This window comes from Alligator mississippiensis, chromosome 7 (genome assembly GCF_030867095.1).
Source record: "Alligator mississippiensis isolate rAllMis1 chromosome 7, rAllMis1, whole genome shotgun sequence".
In the NCBI taxonomy this organism is placed as follows: Eukaryota; Metazoa; Chordata; order Crocodylia; family Alligatoridae; genus Alligator; species Alligator mississippiensis.
Window position 1 is genome coordinate 89924327 of NC_081830.1, and position 20718 is coordinate 89945044.

The window sequence follows — 20718 nt, forward strand, 5'->3', positions numbered from 1 at the left end:
ACGACTGGGAGCCTGGCCCGTGAAGCTCATGCGCACTGGGTTACTTCTCGCTGTTTGACGTCAGGGCCACTTTCCGGAACACTGGTTTCACGGCCTGCGTGGCTGCGGTTCCTAGCTGGGAGAGACGTAGGGTGGGGTACACCGCCAGAAGTATTGCTCCTAGTGGGAATTGTAGGGCTCATTTGCAGTCCGCATGCATACTTAGAGTCGGGCCCTGACGGTTTCGGCGCTAGTCATGCCATCACTGTCCCTGTAACTATGGGAACGCGTCCACAACTTCTCTGTCACAGCCTCCTGATTCTCAGGACGCACGCGCCAATTCGGAACATCGGCCATCGATAGCTCTTGACTGCTCCCATTGAGCATGCGCCAGTTTCATTGACCTCGATAAACTCGGCATTCAGCTGATCCGCGTATGACAGTCTTGCGCACGCGTACTTGCTTTGCCCACTGACGGGAAACGCGAGGGCCCACCTGTTCCTAAGTGTGCCTGCGTATTCATGGCTGTTCATCGATATTTTCGATGTGCGATGGGAGCCCGCCCCGTGCAGCGCATGCGCGTTGGGCCTACCCCAGTGATTCCTAAACATCACTGCCGGTTTAGCGTACACTGGGGCCACGACCCGGGTGGCTGCAGCTGCGGGCCCGGAGTGAGAGGGGAGGGAGTGTCCCTGCCTCTCACTTCCCCTGAGTATTGGCTTGGCTGGGACGAGCGGCGGGAACTGTAGTACTCCTTTCCAGTGAGACTTGAGAAACTAGTGCCTCGATTAGTTTCGGCGATCGTCCTGTTGTCAGTGCCTGTATAACCATTGAAATCCATTAATATTTTCGATGCGAGGCAACGGGCCCTCATTCCCACAACGTATGCGCAAACGGTTTCACGAATCCTACCAAGGCATGCGTACTTGCCTTGCCCATTGATGGGCAGGCGTGATGCACCACGTCCTAAATTGCGCATGCGTGGCTATGATGTCTCCGTGCTGTGCACGCGCACTCTCTCCCCAGCGATATTGGAGCGGCGAACACGTGTTCCCGCAGAGCCGCGCTTCGCTGACGGGGGAGGGGCACCCCTGCCGCCCTCCCAGCTATTGCCCTGCCCCCCCCCCCGGGGCGGGGGTTGCAGCCTGTCCCGGATGCGGCCAGTGGCTGCGCGGGCGGCCGGGGCGGGCGTGGTGCGGCAATCCCGGCGGGTCGCGCGGGGAGTTTGGGCCCTTTCCGTGCAGTGCGGGGTGGGAATGGCCGGGGGACCGTGGTGGTGCTGAGGGAGTGGGGTGGGGTCTGGGAGCATGTTTCTGCTAATGTGTGAGAATGTGATTTTTTTGGGGGGGAGTAATTGTGTGCGGTGCCTTTTTTGGAAATATGGTGGTTTTGCATGGAAAACCAGTGCTTTGGGTTCGTGGAACTGTTTGTGGAAATGTGGGTGGATATATTGTCACTATGTGTGTAGAAAATTGTGTGGTAATTTTCGGGTCATTTGGGAACTTTTTTTGTGTGACTGTTGTGGGACCTGTGCAAACTGTGGTAATTGGGTAAGTGTATGAAAATGTGGCTTTGTTGTGTCATGGAAATGGTGTGGGGATTTGGAAACCTTTTATTAAGGGCACGTGGCGGTCTGTGTGTGGAAAACTGGCCATTTTGTGTGGTGATTTGAGAACGCTTAATGGAAATGTGCTGGGTCGGTCCACAAGGGTCATCTTACCCACTGCGGTGCGGTTAGCGTGAAACTGTCTAACGTGGGTTTCCCCTTTCTTTCAGGCTCCTCCTCATGCACCCGTCCTTGGAGCCAGCGTGTCAGCGAGGAGCCGCTGCATGACAGAAGCGGGAATTGGGGCAGAAGCACCCCCCCCAGGAGCTGTTGTTTTTGCAAGGGGCACTGGGCACTCAGGCAGGTGTGCAGGGCATGCACCGGTCCCTTGGAAACAGGCAAGGCACCACGAGCAACAGGTATGCTCAGCGGACAGAACACACCAGCAGTTGCCTACGCTTCTGCCTGCATGCACATCATTCCCGTGCCCTGCTCCAACCGTAATGCCTGCAGTGACTGCAGCTCTTTCCTGTAACTCAGGGGTAGGCTGCGCTGCCCTGCTGTCTGCCTTGAGGTGCATGTGCAGTCGCCGCCAGCATGGAGCTGATGCCGAAGCTGTGGAGCCCGGCGCAGCTGTTTGCAGCCTGCCTGCTGCTTGCTGCAGCTGCCCAGAGCTCAGGCTGGCTACAAACAGCTGTGCTGAGCTCCAGAGCCCGGCCACCAGCTGTGTGCCGGGAACAGGGGAAACAATGGGGTTGCGCTGCCTCAGGCCCCTCCCCCACTGCCTGTTCTGATGCACGAGTGAAAGCGCCGGTATAAAGCTCATGCCTGGCCTCCGGAGCCTGGCACAGCTGTTTGGAGCCTTTCCGCTGCAGCTGGCCTTGGCTCTGGGTAACTGCTGCCAGCCACAGAGCCTCGGCTGCTTCCAGCGGGCAGCTGGGACGCTGCAAGCCCTGCTGGGAGCAGCCCAGGCTCCAGCAGCTACCCAGAGCCAGGGCTGGCTGTGGTGTGCTGAGCAAAATGGCCTCGCGTGCCATGCTTGGCACGCGTGCTGGGGGTTTCCACCCCCTGCTCTAACTGCTCGTAGCACCCTGCAAAAGCAACTACCTTCCCCATGGCTTGCTGGATACTGGGGCCCCAGACCCCACAGACTTTGTATTCTCTTTCCCTGCGCATGGGTGAGGTGTGGAGCTCTTTGATCTCTGCAAGCTTCAGGCCTTGTTAGCCCACCCATCCTTATGCACTCAACAACCAGCCCCTATGACTGTCCTACCTGACAGCCTCTGTTAGCCTCTCCTAGTTTCATCCTTCCTCTGAAGGCTTCCCAAGAAATTCCTTGTCACGCTCCAGTCTGCAGCAGGGCTGCACCACTGTTTCCCAGCTTCCTTTAGTGAGTTGTAGGGGAGGGGGGGAGAATGCTTTCTTGACCCCCTGCTCTTTGCTTCTGTCAGCTTTAAGCATTTATCTGTTTCAGTTTCCCTTTCCCTTCTCCGCTGCCTGTGCTGGCATTGTCTCCTGTCTGCGCAGGGCTTTGGTTTAACCCAGGGCTGGACAGGTATTTGGGCCTGCAGGGCACACAAGCAGTTCTGGGGAGCTGCAGCGGGCTGGTCAGCACCCCCACACTCTGAATAGTTAGGAATCTGTGCCCGCTATTTATTTTCCCTGCCACTGCCAATACTCCACATTCCCAGCCCTGACCCTGGCCTGCCCCATGCCCACTCCAGACTCACCCTGGCCAGGGTGGACCAGCCCGAACCTGCGTGCACACCCCTGACCAGAGCCCTCCTTGCACCTGCCCATAGATTTCATACATTTCATAGACATTACGGCTGGAAGGGACCTCGAAAGATCATCAAGTCCAGCCCCCTGCCCAAAGGGCAGGAAGTCAGCTGGGGTCATAGGATCCCAGCAAGATAAGCATCCAGTTTGCTCTTGAAGGTGTTCAATGCGGGCGCTTGAACCACCTCTGGTGGCAGGCTGTTCCAGACCTTGGGGGCTCGGACAGTAAAGAAATTCTTCCTTATGTCCGGCCTGAAACGGTCTTGTAGTAGTTTATGACCGTTCGACCTAGTCGTCATCCCTTGGGGCGCTCTGGTGAACAAACGTTCCCCCAGATACTGGTGGTCACCCCTGATAAACTTATAGGTGGCCATCAGATCACCCCTGAGCCTGTGCTTTTCCAGGCTAAAGAGCCCCAGGGCTCTCGGCCTGTCATCGTAGGGTCTGCTTCCCTGACGTCTGATCATGCGCATGGCTCTTCTCTGGACTCTCTCAAGCTTCTCCACATCCTTTTTGAATTGTGGAGCCCAAAACTGGACACAGTACTCCAGCTGCTGCCTCACTAAGGCCAAGTACAGGGGGAGAATGACGTCCCAGGATTTGCTTGAGAAGCATCTATGGATGCAAGCCAGCGTGTTGGTTGCTTTACTAGCCACAGCATCGCACTGCAGGCTCATGTTCATCTTGTGGTCAATGATGACCCCCAAGTCTCTTTCTTGCATAGTGCTCGCCAACATAGCACTGCCGAGCCTATAAGGATGCTGCGGGTTTTTCTTCCCAAGGTGGAAAACCTTGCATTTATCGGCGTTGAACACCATCAGATTCTTGTCCACCCACTTGCTGAGCCTGTCCAGGTCAGCCTGGATCACCCGCCTGTCTTCTGGCGTGGATGCTTTGCCCCAAAGTTTGGTGTCATCGGCGAACTTGGCCAGTCCGCTTCTGACTCCAGTGTCCACATCATTAATGAAGATGTTGAACAGTATGGGTCCAAGGACAGAGCCTTGGGGGACCCCACTGGTCACAGGACACCATGACGAGTGACTTGCATCAATTTCTACCCTCTGGGTCTGACCCCGGAGCCAATTTTCCAGCCAGTGGATTGTGGAGGACCCAAGGCGACAATTGGCCAGTTTCTCCAAGAGGTGATCATGGGAAACCAGATTGAAGGCTTGTTTGAAATCAAGATATATGACATCAATCTCTTCTCCCTTGTCCAGGTGATAGGTCATCTGGTCGTAGAAGGAAATGAGATTGGTCAAGCAAGACCTACCCGCAACAAACCCGTGTTGGCTGTCCCTTAAGATGTAGGCGTCGGCCAGTCCATTAAGGATGGCCTCTTTAATAAACTCTTCCAAGATCTTCCCGGGAATAGAAGTCAGGCTGATGGGCCTATAGTTAGCCGGATCCACTTTCCTCCCTTTCTTGAAGATAGGCACCACGTTGGCCTTCTTCCAGTCTTCGGGCACTACACCAGAGCTCCAAGAGTTTTCAAAGATCCGTGCTAGAGGCTGAGCTATGATGCTCGCCAGCTCCTTGAGTACCCTGGGGTGAAGATTGTCAGGGCTGGCTGTCTTGAAGGTATCCAGCTTCTCAAGATGTTCCTTCACGAAGTCAGCATCAGTGGAGGGCAGGGGATCACCCTCACCCGGACTTCCCTGTCCCGTAGCGGGCATGGGCGTCCCATGGGACTGATGAAAGACCGATGCAAAGCACCTATTTAATAGGTTGGCTTTTTCCTGGGCGTCAGTTGCCCCATCTGGTTCAGCAGGGGTCCAACGTTGCCCCTGCTTTTCCTCCGGCTCCTCACATATCTGAAAAAGGACTTTTTATTGTCCTTGATGCTCAAAGCTAGCTGGAGTTCAGTTGCAGCCTTGGCTTTCGTGGTCTGCTCCCTACAGGACCGGACCAGTGCAGAATAATCCTCCTTGGAGGTGACTCCCATCCTCCATCCTTTGTAGGCCTTTCTTTTTAGCCTCAGGAGTCCTGCTAGGTCCCTGGAGAGCCAGGGGGGTTGCTGTGCCCTCTTGCTGCCTTTCCTCCGAGGTGGAATAGACTTAGTTTGTGCTTTGAGGATCGCTCCCTTGAGGAGCAACCACTCTTTTTGAACTCCCCTCTCCCCGTGGTCATGGTCCCTTAGGGCCTCACTGACAAGCATCCTGAGCTTGTCAAAGTCGGCTTTCCTGAAGTCAAGGACTTCCGTGCTGCTGACCGACTTGCCAGCTTTTCGGCGGATGGTGAAGGTGATCAGCTCGTGGTCGCTGTCACCCAGCTTCCCATCGATCACTAGGTCGCCGACTAGGTCCTCCCCAGTAGCCAGCACCAGGTCGAGCAGCGCTTTGCCTCTCGTTGGCCCATAGACTTCTTGAGTCAGGTAGAGGTCATCCACGCACGAGAGGAAGCTCTGCGACCGCTCAGATTTTGCTGAGCGATCCTCCCACGAGATGTCCGGGTAATTGAAGTCGCCCATGACAACCATGGTCCTGGAGCATGCGGCCTCAGCCAGTTCCCGGGCAAACTCCTGGTCAAGCTCAGGACTTTGGGTGGGAGGTCTGTAGTAGTCTCCCACCATTGTGTCCCCTGTGCCGTGTTCCCCACGGATTTTAACCCAGAGGGTCTCCAGCCGTCCACCCTGGTCGCCAATATCGGCTTGCAGGGACGTGTAGCTTTCCTTAACATAGAGAGCTATACCCCCGCCCCTTTTCTCTACACGATCCCTCCTGTACAGGGTATAGCCATCTATACCCGTGGTCCAGTCATGGGTGGAGTCCCACCAGGTCTCTGTTATCCCTATGATATCATAATTATTTGCACTGAGCAGGAAGATGAGTTCCTCCTGCTTATTCCCCAAGCTCTTGGCATTTGTGTACAGGCAAGCAAGTGCCTCCTGGGGGGCTCCTTCCTTGCCCACAGATTTTACTAGGGCTGGGGCAGGGGTGGGCTCCCTTAAGTGCCTTGACCTGCTGGCTTTGCAAGGATTGCTCAGCTGGCCAGCAGTGGTGGTAGTGCCCCCGTCCCCCAGCGGGCTTAGTTTAAAGCCCGCTGGAGCAGGTCAGCCAGTCTGGCTGAGAAGAGCCTCCTCCCTAGGGGAGAGAGATGGAGGCCATCTCTTCCCAGCAGCTCGCTGCCTCTCTCGCCAAAGAGCGGGCTGTGGTCATGAAAGCCAAAGCCTTCCCGACGACACCAGCACCGCAGCCTTTGGTTGACCACGTGGATCCTCCTCTCCCTCCTTGGCCCGTAGCCTGAGACTGGGAGGATCGACGAGAACACCACCTGTGCCCCCAGACCCTTTAGCCCCGCTCCCATGCTGAGGAGTGGTAGCAGCAGGACGGAAGCTGCTGCTCCAACGTGGGAGAAATGTGGCCACTCCTCACCCTGGCCAAGCCCTTGTTGCAACTGCCTGGAGTCCCCACCTGGGTTGCCCTGCAGCTCCTCACTGCTGCTTCTGGGCTGCCCAGTAGGGCAGCGGTGGCAGTGCAGTGGAACCACAGGGCAGTCTGGGCGTGGGCTTTGAGCAGTGGAGGCAAGAAGGATCTGGCAGCTGAGAAGTTTGTGTGGCCACTGTCCCTCATGCTGAGCAGCAGCTTGTGCTTTGCCGTCGCTGCTAGTGCTGCTGCTCACTGTGGGTGGACAAGTCTGGAGCAGGGGCAGGGCTGTACGTGCTGTTTCTGGCTTGTCCATGAATGGTCCTATTCACTGAGCCCAGAGTACAAGCAGGTTAGATGGGCTTGGAGCTGTGTCGGAGCTAGAGAGGTAGTTCAGCTGCAGCCCTGCTGCGTGGCCAGGGGGTGGCGGGATGTGCCATGGGCTGGATGGTGTCTGGCTTAGGTAGGGCCGAGGGACCCACCGCAGGCCAAACAGAGTCCCTCCGTGGGCCAGATCTGGCCTCCGAGCCCTATTTTGCCTACCTCTGGTATAATGGGATGCATGTGTTACACCCAAAATGTCTCTGGAGAAGTACAAGAGAACCAAAGCAAGTACCTCCATAAAATGTACACCAGATTATTGGGACATTACTAATCAGGCATTTTTGCCAAGAGCAGCTACTTACAGCAGCGAATACAGAGACGTACTCAGAACTGGGGCGGCCAGGTGCCAGTGCCTCTCGCAATACATCCTTCAGGTTTGAGGCCAGTTCCACAATCCCACATCTTTGCCTTTTTGTGGGGGTTTTATAAAGTTCAGGTTGAAATTCTGTATTCCAGCCCATTTCTCTGAGGTAGGGATCTCTTGGCCCTTTGAGTAGAGAGCAGGGAAACTGAGTCATGGCCTGGGACCATTGTTCTTTCCTGAAGTTGCCTCATGAGCAGTGGGTGTCGTTATTGGACTATACATCCCTACTCCCTTGAAACTTTTCTGCCAAGCTCTTCTTGGTGTTGTTAGACTGAGCTGCTTCTGGGATCAGAGTATCTGGAGGGAGGAGTAATGTTGTGGAATGTAGCCTAGCAAAAAAGAGGTCCTTGCCATGGGCTACGACAGACCCTTGGCACTTTAGTAGTCGCAGAATATGGTTCTGCATTGAGGGGCCTTGTTTGACACCGAAGGATGGATAATCATTCAAGATGATAATTCCCAGATATTGCTTCTGAGAGTATGAATGGGGGAGGAATGTATTCATTTTTTCTGCTTTTAGCTATTAGCAGTACATTTTTAACTGAGGATGTCCTTAGCTGATCTGAGCATATCCAGTGCCACATTTGTGCACATTGCTGCTCGGCACTGGCATCACTTGGAGTTTAGAAGATAACCCTCCTTTATACAGTTTCAGCTGTGTGTGATGGGACTCCTTAAATAGAGGGGTTTTTAATCAGTGAGGCACGTTAGAAAGAACCTGGTAATGTTCAGTCTTTTCAGAGACAAGACTATGGCCCCTTTATGGTCGGGACAGTTTTGCAAGCTTAGAGCCAGAATTCTTGGAAAGTAGCAATTATTTTACTTATTACTGGGGTTCCTGGTTTTCTCTGTTAAAAAAAATTGCAAATTCTCTGATTAAAACTCACAAATTATAACCTGCCTTTTCCTGTTATTACAATGAAACGCTTGCTTGTGCCCCTCAGTCCCCTCCACCCTCGTGCTCGCCAGCCCTGCTGGTGCCCTTAGTCCTGCCAGCCATGCCAGAGGGAGGCCCCAGCTGCCAGGACTATGCCTCTTGTCCCTGGGAGGAGGCTGCGGCTGCTGCATTGGAGCAGAGCATGGAGCCTGGTTCCCCCCTGCTCCCTGTCTGCTGTGGGACTGGGCAGGTGGTGAGGCCAGCTCCCTGCTCCTGTGTGCACTCCTGGGGTGCAGTGGGGACTCCTGCCCATTAGATCTGTGCTCAGGGTGGGCGTGTGCTCCCGCCCTGGTATCCTCCCCCTGAGGCCTCTGCAGCCTGGTGGGTGCAACCTGGCATGGCAGGGAACATCAGAGCCACACAGGGAAGCTGCTTGCCACTACGACCTCCGCCCTGTTCTGGCAACATGTCCAGTGCATGCGTGGGGGTACCAGTACAGGGTTGCGCTCCTCACTGGTGCCACTCCTGCCCCACAGACAGGTCTGGGGGCACGGGTCCCCACTGCCCTCCAGGAATGTGCGCAGCTGTGGGGAGCCAGCCGGCCCCACCCATCCTTCCTGCTCCCCACCAGGGCCTTGCAGCCACAGACTGCAGCCCCCGGCCCCATGCACTGCCAAGCTGGGCTGCAGCCCCAGCCCTGCCCAACTCCCTGCCTCCTGATGGGGACCTCACTTCCTCCCCAGCTCCCCACCACTTACCTGCAGGAGCGGCGGCCGGGGGCAATCGTGGACCCCTTTTTGCAGGGGGTGCACCGCCACACTCGAGGGATGCATGAGGACCTGCGTGCACCCCGCGCATGTCGCTTCTGCGCTGCGTTCGGCTCCTGCCTCGCAATCGGTGTCGAGGAGGGGAGACCAACCCGCTGCTCGGTGGTCCCGTCGGGGCCTTGACCCAGCGCGTGAAGGCGCAGAAAAAGCCCTGCTCAGAGCCGTCCTCCTGTGGCCGCGCCAGGCATTGCGGCGGGGAGACCCGGGCAGGCACCCAAGCCGGCTCCGCGCTGCCCGCCTGGGGCTGGCGCGGGGCTTGGAGCCCGAAGACAAGGGCCAGGAACAAAGCCGACTCCGTCCTGCCCTCCCTGCCCTTCAACCTGCACCGAGCAGCCGGGCTTTAAAGCCAGAGAAAAGAAAAACCTGCAGTGTACTGAAGGCACTGGCTGACATCGTTGCACAGCCACTGGCAGGAATAGTTGAACGCTCGTGGCGCACGGGCCAAGTCCCGGAGGACTGGAAAAGGGCCAATGTGGTCCCCATTTTCAAGAAGGGGAGGAAGGAGGACCCGGGCAACTATAGGCCAATCAGTCTCACCTCCATCCTGGGCAAAGTCTTTGAAAAAATTATCAAGGCTCACATTTGCGAGAGCCCGGCAGGACAAGTTATGCTGAGGGGAAACCAGCATGGGTTTGTAGCAGGCAGATCGTGCCTGACCAATCTAGTCTCTTTTTATGACCAGGTTACGAAACGCCTGGACACAGGAGTAGGGGTGGATGTCGTATACTTAGACTTCAGGAAGGCCTTCGATACGGTATCCCACCCCATACTGGTGAACAAGGTAAGAGGCTGTGACTTGGATGACTGCACAGTCCGGTGGGTGGCGAATTGGCTAGAGGGTCGCACCCAGAGATTCGTGGTGGATGCGTCGGTTTCGACCTGGAAGGGTGTGGGCAGTGGGGTCCCGCTGGGCTCGGTCCTGGGACCGATACTCTTCAATGTCTTCATCGGCGACTTGGACGAGGGAGTGAAGTGTACTCTGTCCAAGCTTGCGAATGACACAAAACTGTGGGGAGAAGTGGACACGCCGGAGGGCAGGGAACAGCTGCAATCAGACCTGGACAGGTTGGACAAGTGGGCAGAAAACAACAGGATGCAGTTCAACAAGGAGAAATGCAAAGTGCTGCACCTCGGGAGGAAAAATGTCCAGCACACCTACAGCCTAGGAAATGACCTGCTGGGTGGCACGGAAGTGGAAAGGGATCTTGGAGTCCTAGCGGACTCCAAGATGAACGTGAGTCGGCAGTGTGACGAAGCCATCGGAAAAGCTAATGGCACTTTATCGTGCATCAGCAGATGCATGACGAATAGGTCCAAAGAGGTATCAGAAAGTTCCAATTGAAATGAATGACCTTCCTCAGGGACAAGAGGTTATCCATTTCTATGAAGTTTGGAACGTATCTAGAAACTGATTAACCACCAAGAAAAACACAAGTGTCGTTGGAAAACAAGGTAAATCACGGAAAAACAGCAGAGACAAAACTAAATTGGGAGGAGACACGTGTCCCAAACGGAGAATGTCTCTTCTTGCACAGAAACACAAGTTAATTGTAGAAATATTTGCCATACTAAGTAATCAAAGATAGACATTTCACAGGGTTACATACCAGACAGCTAGGAGCCTGCTCGAAATGGTCATGAATCTCGTAAGATAAGGTGGAAGGGAGACCTTGTTATTTCTCCCCAGATGGCCTAGCCATGGGCTCGCAGCCTTTTGCACTGCGCAGTCGGCATCAGTATTTTGCCTTCCAGGTTTTGTGAGGAGGCCACAGCTCGGCGTGAGTTTCAGAGTCATGGGGGGCCGTGTGGAAAGGTGCCTGCGTGCAGTGACGTGGAGCCACGTGGGCTCGAGGAGGTTTGTGTGTGGAAAACCGGCCATTTTGTGTGGCGAGCTGGGACCCTATTTCTCTGTTGTGTGGTGATCTTGTTGGTAGGCTTTTGTTCATTTTGTGTGTTGATTTGGAGGTGTTTGTGTGGAAATGATTGGGGTAATATGGTGGTAGTGGGAGAATTCTGTGGGGATTTGGGACCTTTAGTTGGAAATGTGTGGAAACGTGATTTTTGGGGGGCAGAAAACTGTTAATTGTGTGTGGTGGTACAGGACCTTTCCTTGAAAATACAGGGTTTTCTGTGCAAAGCTGGTTACTTAGGAACCGTTTGTGGAAATATATGGTGGTTTTGTGTAAGGAAAATGGGGTAGTAATTTTAGGCTGATTTAGGAACTTCTTTGTGTGACTGGTGTGGTGTGGGACCTGTGGAAAACTGTGTGGGGATCGGTTAAGTGTACGGAAATATGGTTATGTTGCGTGAAGGGAATTGTCTGGGGATTTGGAAACCCTTTTTGTGGGCACGTGTGTGGGCTCGTGGCGGTGTGTGTGTGTGGAAAACCGGCCGTTTTGTGTGGTGAGTTGGGAACATGTTTCTGGTAGTGCCGTGATGTTTTTGGTGGGAAGTCGGTCATTTTGTGTGGTGATTTGGAGGTGTTTTTGTGGAAATGTTTGGGGACGTGTTGGGACGTTGGGAGAGTCCTGTGGGGATTTGGGACCTTTATCTGGAAATGTGATTATTTTTTGTGGATCGTGTGTGGACCTTTTTTCTTGGAAATACTGTGATTTTTGTGGGGGAAAAAACTGAGGATTTGGGAACCGTTTGTGGAAATATGGTGATTTTGTGTGTGGAAAATGGTGTAGTATTCGGGTGATTAATGAACTTTTTTGTGCAACTGGTGTGGTCTGGAACGTGTGCAATATTTTGAGGTGATTGGGTAAGTGTGTGGAAATACGGCTCTGTTGCGTAACAGAAATTGCGTGGGGATCTGGAACTCTTTTGGGAGGGCGTGTGGCAGTTTTTCTGTAGAAAACAGGCCATTTTGTGTGGTGATTTCAGAAGCTTTGTTTTTTTTTTGGCAAATGTGACTATTTGGGTGGGAAGTTGGTTGTTTTGTAGTAATTTGGAGATGTGTTTGTGGCAAGGTTTGGGATAATATGGTACTGGGAGAACTTTGTGGGGCTTTGGGAGCTTGTTTGTGGAAATGTTTGGGTGGGGTTTTTTGGTTTTTTTTTTTTTGTGAAAGACCTGATTGTGTGTGGTGTTGAAGGGATTTTTGCGGAAGTATGGTGATTTTGTGTGGAAAACTGATGATTTGGGAGCTGTTTGTGGAAATGTGAGTTAGTAGAAAATGGTGTGTTGATTTTAGGCTGATTTAAAATCTTATTTGTGCAAAAGGTGTAGAAATGTGATTTTTTTGTTGTGGAATTTAGGACCTTTCTTCGGAAATATAGGGGTTTTGTCTGGAAAACTGGTGATTTAGGAAATGCTTGTGGAAATGTCTCTGCAAATATGGTCAATTTGTTCATAGAAAAAAGGCTTGGTAATTTTAGGGTGATTTGGGAACTGTTCTGTGCAATTGCTGTTTTGTGGTTCCTGTGCAAAAATCTGTGGCGAATGGGTAAGCATATGGAAATATGCTTGTGTCATATGAGGGAAAGTGCATGGTGATTTAGAGGGGTGTAGGTTGTAGCCGTGTTGGTCTAAGGACATAGGCAGACAAGGTTCCTTGGATGAAGTTGATACCTTTTATTAGACCAACCCAAATGGTGATTTGGAAACTTTTTTTTTTGTAGGAATAGGTGTAAAAAAGAAAACAAAAATGTGATTGGTGTGGTGAATTGGGAACCCTTAGTGGAAATGGGCTAGGTTGACCCATGGTGGTCATGTGATCCACTATGGTGCGGTGAACGGTGTGTGTGATTGCACCCATGTGAAACTGTCTAACGTGGGTCTGCCCTTGCTCGCAGGCTACTTCTCGTGCACCTGTCCTTGGAGCCAGCAACTTCCAACAGCCAGCGAGGAGCTGCAGCGTGACAGAAGCGGGACTTGGGGCAGAAGGGCCCCCAGCAGCTGTCGTGTTTGCAAGGGTCGCTCGGGGCACTCAGACAAGCGTGCGGTCCTGTGGGGGTGCCTTGGAAACAGCCAAGGTACCACGAGTGACAGGTGAGTTCATGATTCTGCTTTGACACGCTCAGCGGACAGAACGCACCAGCAGTTGCCTCAGTTTCTGCCTGGACGCACATCATTCACGTGCCCTGCTCCAATGGTAACACTTCCAGTGACTGCCGCTCTTCCCTCCAACTGCTGTTAGCACCCTCCAAAAGCAATGGCCTGCCCCTTGGCTCGCAGGATCCTGGGGACCCAGACCTCACAGGCTTTGTATTCTCTCTCACTGTGCCTGGGTGAGGCGTTGAGCACTTTGATCTCTGCAGGCTTCACCTTTTGTTAGCCACCCAGCCCCTGTGACCCTGTCCTACCTGACAGCCTCTGTCAGCCTCTCCTAGTCTCATCCTTCCTCTGAAGGCCTCCTATGAAATCCCTTGTTCTGTCCCAGTCTGCTGCAGGCCTGCACCCCTGTTTCCCAGCTTCCTTCAGACAGTTGCAGGAGAGTGGGGAGAAAGCTTCCTTGCTTCCCGCCCCCCACCCTCCCAGCTCCTTGCTTCTCTCAGCTTGAAGCTGTTTCTCTGTTTTAGTTCCCCTTTTTCCCTCCACCTTTCCTTATGCTACTACTGTCTTGTGTATATGCTGGACATTGGTGTAAGCCAAGCATGGCCCAGTATTTGGGCCTGCAGGCCAGATAGGCAGCTCTGGGGAGCTGCAGCGAGCTGGTCAGCACTGCCTACTCTGAATAGCTTGCAGCCCATATGCCCAGTGCCTTCTCCCCACCACCGCCAATAGTGCACAGTCCCAGCCCCGACTCTGGCCTGCCCCGAGCCCACTCCAAACTCTCCCTACCCAGGGTGGACCAGCTGAAACCTGCATGCACACTCCTCATCCTGGCCCTTCATGCACTTTCTCTGGGGTGCCTGCCGATGCTGAGGAGTGGCAGCAGCATTGCAGAAGCTGCTGCTGCACGTCGGAGAAATGTGGCCCCCCTCCTGTTCACCCTGGCCAAGCCCTTCTTGCTGCAGCTATTAGGAGTCCCCGCCTGGGCTGCCCTGCGGCTCCTCACTGCCACATCTAGGCTGCCCAGCAAGGCAGTGGTGGCAGCTTAGCAGAGCTGCAGGGCAGTTTGGACATTGGCTTTGAGCAGCTGCAGCAAGAAGGTTCTGGCAGCTGAGAAGTGTGTCGGGCCACTGTTCTCTTGTGCTGAGTAGCAGCTTCTGCTTGGCTGCCGCTGCTATTGCTCCTGCTGCTTACGATGGGTAGATGACTCGAGCATGTGTAGGGCAGGCCAGGGTTGAGGCTGTGCTCGTGGGTTCTGGCTGGTCTGGAGATGGTCCTGTCCGCCAAGTCCAAAGCAGGAGCAGGGCGGATGGGGGCAGAGCTGCGTCAGAGCTAGAAAGGCTGTCCAGCTGCAGCCCTGCTGTGTGGGCAGGGGACGGCGGGTTGTGTCATGGGCTGGACAACGCCTGTGTCAGGTAGGACTGAGGGCCTGCCCTGGCCCAAACAAAGTCCCTCCATGGACCACATCCAGACTCTGATCTATATGTTGCCCACCCCGGCATAATCAGATGCACGTTTTACACCCAGGATGTCTCTGGAGAAGTAGAAGACAAGGCAAAGCAAGTTCCTCCATAAAATGTACACCAGATTATTGGGACGTTAGTAATCAGGGACCTTTGGCCAGAGCAGCTACATACAGCAAAGAATACATAGACTTAATTAGTACCAGGGGGCGAGTGCCAGGGCCTCTTGCAATCTGTCCTTCAGGTTTGAAGCCAGTTCCAGAATCCCACATCTTTGCCTTTGGAGATTTTGTAGAGTTCAGGTTGAAATTTCTGTACTCCAGCCCCCTTCTCTGAGATAAGGATTTCTTGGCCCATTTTGTAGAGAACAGGGAAAGCCAGTTAGGGCTTGGGACCTTTATTCTTACCTGAAGTCACCCCATTAGCATTGGATGTCATCATTGGACTATACATCTCAGCTCCCCTGAAATTTTTCTGACATGCTACTCTTGATGTGATAGACTGAACTGTTTCTGGGTTCAGAGAATGTGGAAGGAGGGGTAATGTAGTGTAGCAAAAAAGAGGGGGGCGGGTTGTTCAGGACTCCCTAAGACTCTTCCCCATGGACTAATACAGACTCTTGGTACTTTAGCAGTCACAAAATATGGCTTTGTATTGAGGGGCCTCATTTGACACCTAAGTGCAGTAAAAGCTGTGTTAACCAAGATTCACTATCTGGAATACACTATTAACCAGAGTTCCTGGCTGGCTGCAGGAGGCGGGAGGGAAAGCTCGCACGTGGTGGCTGCCACCTGCCACCCTGTACTGCTGGTGCCACCATCTCCCCTCCCCCCACTCTTCAGGGGTTTTCAAAAAAGATGAAAACCCCTGTCTCAGATAACCAGACATTTTAGATACCTGCTCCGCCCCCACCCTCCCCACCACCCCCACTCATGCGGGTTAACAAAGCTTTTGCTGTATAATCATTCCAGATAAAAATTCCCAGCTATTGCTTCTGAGAGTATGAATGGGGGTATGAAATATGAACATTTTTTTACCTTTTAGATACTAGCAGTGAGTTTAACCCAGGATTTCCTTGGCTGATCTCAGCATATTCAGTGCCACATTTGTAGCCATTGCTGCTTAGCACTGGAAAGACTGGCAGGTTAAAAGCTGGCTTTCCTTTATACAGTTTCACCTGTGTACGATGGAACCCTTTACATAGAGGGTTTTTTACTCAGTGATGCAGGCTATTAAGAGCCGGGTATACCATTCAGTCTTTTGAGAGGCAGGACTACAGCACTCTTATGGTTGGAACAATTTGGCAAGCTTAGAGCCAGAATTCTTGGAAAATAGCATTTTTTTTTTAACTTATTACTAGGCAGGCTGGTTTTTTTATTAAAAAATAAATTAAAAAATCACAAGTTCTCTGATTTAAACCCCCACCCAAACCTTCCTTTTTCTGTTATTGCAATGAAGTGTGTGTGTTGAGTAATTGGGACTCCTACCAGTGCCTCAATCACTATCATAAAATAAATTCTAAATAGCTATAAATCTTGGCATGTGACTTTGGGTTTTTTATCATGGAACATCAGAGCTCCCCCTGCCCCCGTTGTTCACTGGGACGCGGGTCCAGGAGGAGCTGTCCCCCTGCCTGGCTTTGTGGCGATGAGCATCTGTGATATGCTGCAGTCCCCCCCCACCCCCAAGCCCCTCACTCTCCACCCACAGCCCCTTTGGCCCTGCTGGTGCTCCCAGACTAGATGACTGGGGACCCAGATCTGCAGGCTCCTGCCCCCCACAGCAGCACCTGTGTCTGGCTGCCGGATGTAGAAGGTGGCGGCTGCTGCGGCCTGAGTGGAACGGAGAGTGTGGAGCCCAGCTTCCCCTCTCTCATGGGTTGCACAGCTGGATTGGTCCCTGTGGGAGGTGGGGGTGCTGAATGGGGGTTGCCTGCTGTGGGCTTGGGCACCCTGCCCTCCTGCCCCAGTGGGTAGGACCCGTCACAGCAGGGCAGAGCAAAGCTTGTTGCCACTATTGCGAACCCTCCGCCAGTGTGGTGAGACACCCCATGCCTGCTCACCGGGACCAAGGACCGCACCTCCACACTGCCACCCTTGCTGGCTGGTGGGCAGGGGGCTCCTTGTCACTGCGATGCAGGGCTCGCAGCAATGCCAATGATGTTCCCCACCCTGGAGTGCCCTGCCATGCTGGGTGTGCCCTGCTGGGCCAGAGAGGGCCCCAGGAGAGGCCAGCAGTCTGGGAAGATACAGCATGTTGCGGGCAGCCTGCCACCACCCTACTTGCAAATCTGGGGGGCATGTGCCCCCATTTCTCCCTGGTAGTGTGTGCAGTGGCAGGGAGTCAGGCCCCCGCCCACTCCCCTCTCGGGCCCTTCCTTTATTTGCTGGCCAAGTTAGTTGTCATATCTGCAAGGGTTCATGCTGCGTTCAGTGAGAAGAAGGCTTTGAGCTTTCTGCTTAGCAGCACTTCTGCAGCTTAGTCTAGGTGCCTCGAAAATGGCCGAGGCTGGGAGCAGGATCCTGTTACTGTCATCTGTGTTGTGGTTAATAGTGTGAGCGTTTTACATCGTGTGAAAGTGTCTGATGTGGATCCGCCCTTTCTCACAGGCTAGTCCTTGTGCAACTGTCCTTGGCACCAGGTTATTGGTGAAGAGGTTCAATGTGACGATTGGTTCCAAAATGTCGGGTAGAAGGGCCCCCGACAGTTGACACGTCTGCAAAGGGTCCCTGTGCAGGCTGTAGAGAGACAGGGTTACGCGGCCTGCGCTAATCTCTTGAAAAGATCCTAGCCAACCCTGGCAGCAAGTGAGCGCATGTTCCTGCCTTGGACACCCTCATGGAACACAACATGCCAGTAGTTGCCTTGGTTTCTCACTGGATGCACATTGTTTGCTTGCACATGTCCAAAGGTACCACTTGCAGTGACTGCAGCTCTTGCCTCTGAACTACTAGGGTGCCTTGCAAAAGCAATGGCCTGCCCTGGGCTAGGCTGATATTAGTGGCCCAGACCCAGAGCCTTCCTGTTGTTTCCTGCTGTGCCTGGATTAGGTGTTGAGCACTCGGACCTCTTCCAGCATCAGCACGTATTAGCCTCTCATTCTCCTGTGGCCAACACCAGAGGGCATATGACCATGCTGTCTCTGTCAGCCTCTGTCTCAGCCTTCCCATGCTGGCTCCCATGAAAACCCTTGTCCCATCACAATGTGCAGTGGGGCTGCAACAGTATTTCCTAGCTGCAACGAGAATTGTGAGGTGGGTGGGAAAGAGCCTTCCTTGCCCGCATGCTCTTTCATTTTTTCAGCTTGGAGCTGCTTGTCTGTCCCAGTGCTCCTTTTCTGTTCTCCTCTGTATATGCTGCCCCTGCGTAGCCCTCCTGTCTCCTGTGAATGCTGGGAGGTGGTGTATGAGGGTGTACGTAGGCCTCCAGTCAGAACTATTTACTTACGGAGTTCAGCTGAAACCCCTCTACAGAGCATCATGCGAAGTGCCTACACATCTGCAGCAGTGGAAGGCGAATGGGGTAAGGGTTAGAGGTGCGGGGATGGCTCTGTGTTGCCCTCTGTGAGATCCCAGGGAACCACGTTGTTACGGGCGGTCGAGTGGGTCACAGTACAACCATTCTTCCATGCCTGAGCTTCAGCCCATGAGGTTTGGGTGCAGGTTTCCCCCTGGGTGACATGACACTGCCTGTACAGGTGCAGTCACCTGAGCACAGAGCCAGGGGGAACTGTATGGTATGGTTGGGTTTGAAATGCAAAGGAGCAGGGACCAGGATGCACTGGTCCGAGTTGGGTTACAAACCAGTGAGGGGTTTCATACATGTCTGGGGCAGGGCACTGGGGGTCCCTGTGCTTCTGGCTTGTGTGGGAGGAGCCTGGTGCTGGGGATGCCCCTTGCTGCTGCCCCCGCAGCCCATGCTAGTGAGATGCTTTAACGCCCTTGACTCCCAGCTCTTCGTCTCCGCTTGTGTTGTGATGCCGTCACTGCTGACCCGCAGCCCCCGCTCCCCGTTCTTGTCCCCACGGAAAAGGTCAGTCCCGCGTGCGGCTCCCGCCTGCGATCGTCAGAGGAGCCGGGGCTGGGGGCGTGTCCTGGAGCGCTCGGCAGGGCCGGCATCAGAAGCGCGTGTTCCCGTTGGCCGCCTTGAGGCGAGTCGCGATTGGGTGGAAGAGCTGTATGGGCGGGGTCTCGGAGACTCCGACCTTCCTCGCTTTGATTGGCCTCTGCCGGTGGAGGCGGGTCCAGGAGGAAGTCTCGTTCTCCGCAGTCTGACTGGCTGTTGGGTTTGGTAGGAGGAGTAGACCCAACTGCGTGCTGATTGGTCCGACTCTGATCTCCAGCGGCTCCGTTTGCGCTGGCAGGGCGCGGCGCGGGCTGTGCGGGGCCGGGTCGGGACGGGCACCTGGAAGGGCGGGGGGTGGCCCTTTGGCCGAAGGCCGCGTGCCCCGCGTGTGGCCCGATGCTGCCTGTGGGCTCCTTTCTGAGGTGTGTCGTTCCTAGCAAGGTTTGCACGGTGTTTCCCTGTTTTAAAGTGAATTAAAAATGAAAAAAAGGTTGTTCAGTAAGAACTGCATGATATCTGTTCTAGTGGAGAGTGGGGATCCTTGCTTTAACATAAGTACTGTGTTGAGCCCGGTGCGGGGGGGCGAAGAATTGCCGGTATTATTCGTATTCTACGTCCTTGTCACGACAGAAATGCGTGGAGGTGGGATGCGTGTGCAGATGTGTATACAGTGCGTGTGCTGCGTGTAGAATAGAAGCGGGAGCCCCGCGGCAGCACGGAGCGATTCTCCCCTCCCCGCCGTTGTCCCGGCTCCGCGCCCGGCTGCAGGGACAGGAGGACACGTGGAGCCGCTTTTGTCCCCGTCCTTGGCCGCTGGCTGCAATGCGCGGCGTGACCACAGGAGAGCAGCACTGAGCCGTCCTCAGGAGCGTCCGCCCCCCCACTTCTCTCCCCCGCTGCAGTGCCCGGCGTGAGCCACCGGGGGCAGCACCGAGCGCGCTCTCCTTCGAACCCTGGTGCGGCGCCGGGGGGACCTTGGTTTTGTAACCCACGTGGGAGCGGGGCACGTGCGGGGTGCGCGGTGTCGCAGCCCGGGAGCTGCAGAGCCGGTGCTGGCGGGACACTGCCCCGCGCCGCCTGCCTCTGGCCCCGCGCTCGTCGCCGCTGTCCTGGGGCGCCCGGCCCGGCATCGTTCGGCAGCGGCGGGGGCAGGACACGGGGGTGTCTTTGGGGGCTGTGTCCCTTTTTCTGGCAGTGCGGTGATTTTGTGGGTGGGAAGTTGGTTATTTAGTGTGGTGATTTGGGGCGTTTCTGTGGAAACGTTTGGGGAAATATGGAGACTTTGGGGAGAAAGCTGGGGATTTGGGGCCTTTTTTCTGGATGTATGTGGAAATGAGTTTTTTGCTGTGGGAAACTGGGAATTGTGTGTGATGATAGCTCCTTTCCTTGAAGACACAGTGGCTCTGTATTTAAAACTGGTTACTCTAGGAGTAGTTTGTAGAACTGTGTTTAGAGATATGGTGATTTTCTATGTGGATATGGTGTGGTAATTTTAGGGTGAGTTGGGAGGGTTTTTAGGGGACTGGTTTGTTGTAGGATGTGTGGAAAATTGCGTGGCAATTGGGCAAGCGTATGGAAATATGGTCAGGTTGTGTCAGGGAAATTTTCTGGGGATTTGGAAACCCTTTTTGTAGGAATGTGTATAGATAAGTGATGATATTTGTGTAGTGATTTGGGTACCCTTAATGGAAACGTGCTGGGTCGGCCCATGGCGGTCGTCTTATCCACTGCGGTGGGGTTAACAGCGTGTGCGTTTTCACTCATGTGAAACGGTCTAACATGGGTGTGCCCTTTCTCTGAGGCTCTCCTCACGCACCTGTCCTTGGCACCAGCATATCAGTGGTGAGCTGCAGTGTGACAAATGTTACTTGGGGCAGAAGGGCCCCAGGAGCTGTCGTGTCTGCAAGGGTCATTCTGGGAACTGAGACGGGTGTGGCGGTCCCTTAGAAATAGCCAAAGCACCACAGGTGAGTACGTGTTTCTGCTTTGACACGCCAAGCGGACAGAACGCACCAGCAGTTGCCTAGGCTTCTGCCTGGAGGCACGTCATTCACATGCCCTGCTCCAACGGTAACA

General features: G+C 54.2%; 1 long non-coding RNA gene across 1 annotated transcript; it reads left to right on the plus strand.

Annotated features, from left to right (window-relative positions):
* Positions 1-1294: 1294 nt before the first annotated feature.
* Positions 1295-16110, plus strand: LOC132251462 (uncharacterized). The gene is made up of 2 exons (XR_009463568.1): positions 1295-1944; positions 12916-16110. It is a non-coding gene; the product is annotated as an uncharacterized LOC132251462 (long non-coding RNA).
* Positions 16111-20718: the final 4608 nt, after the last annotated feature.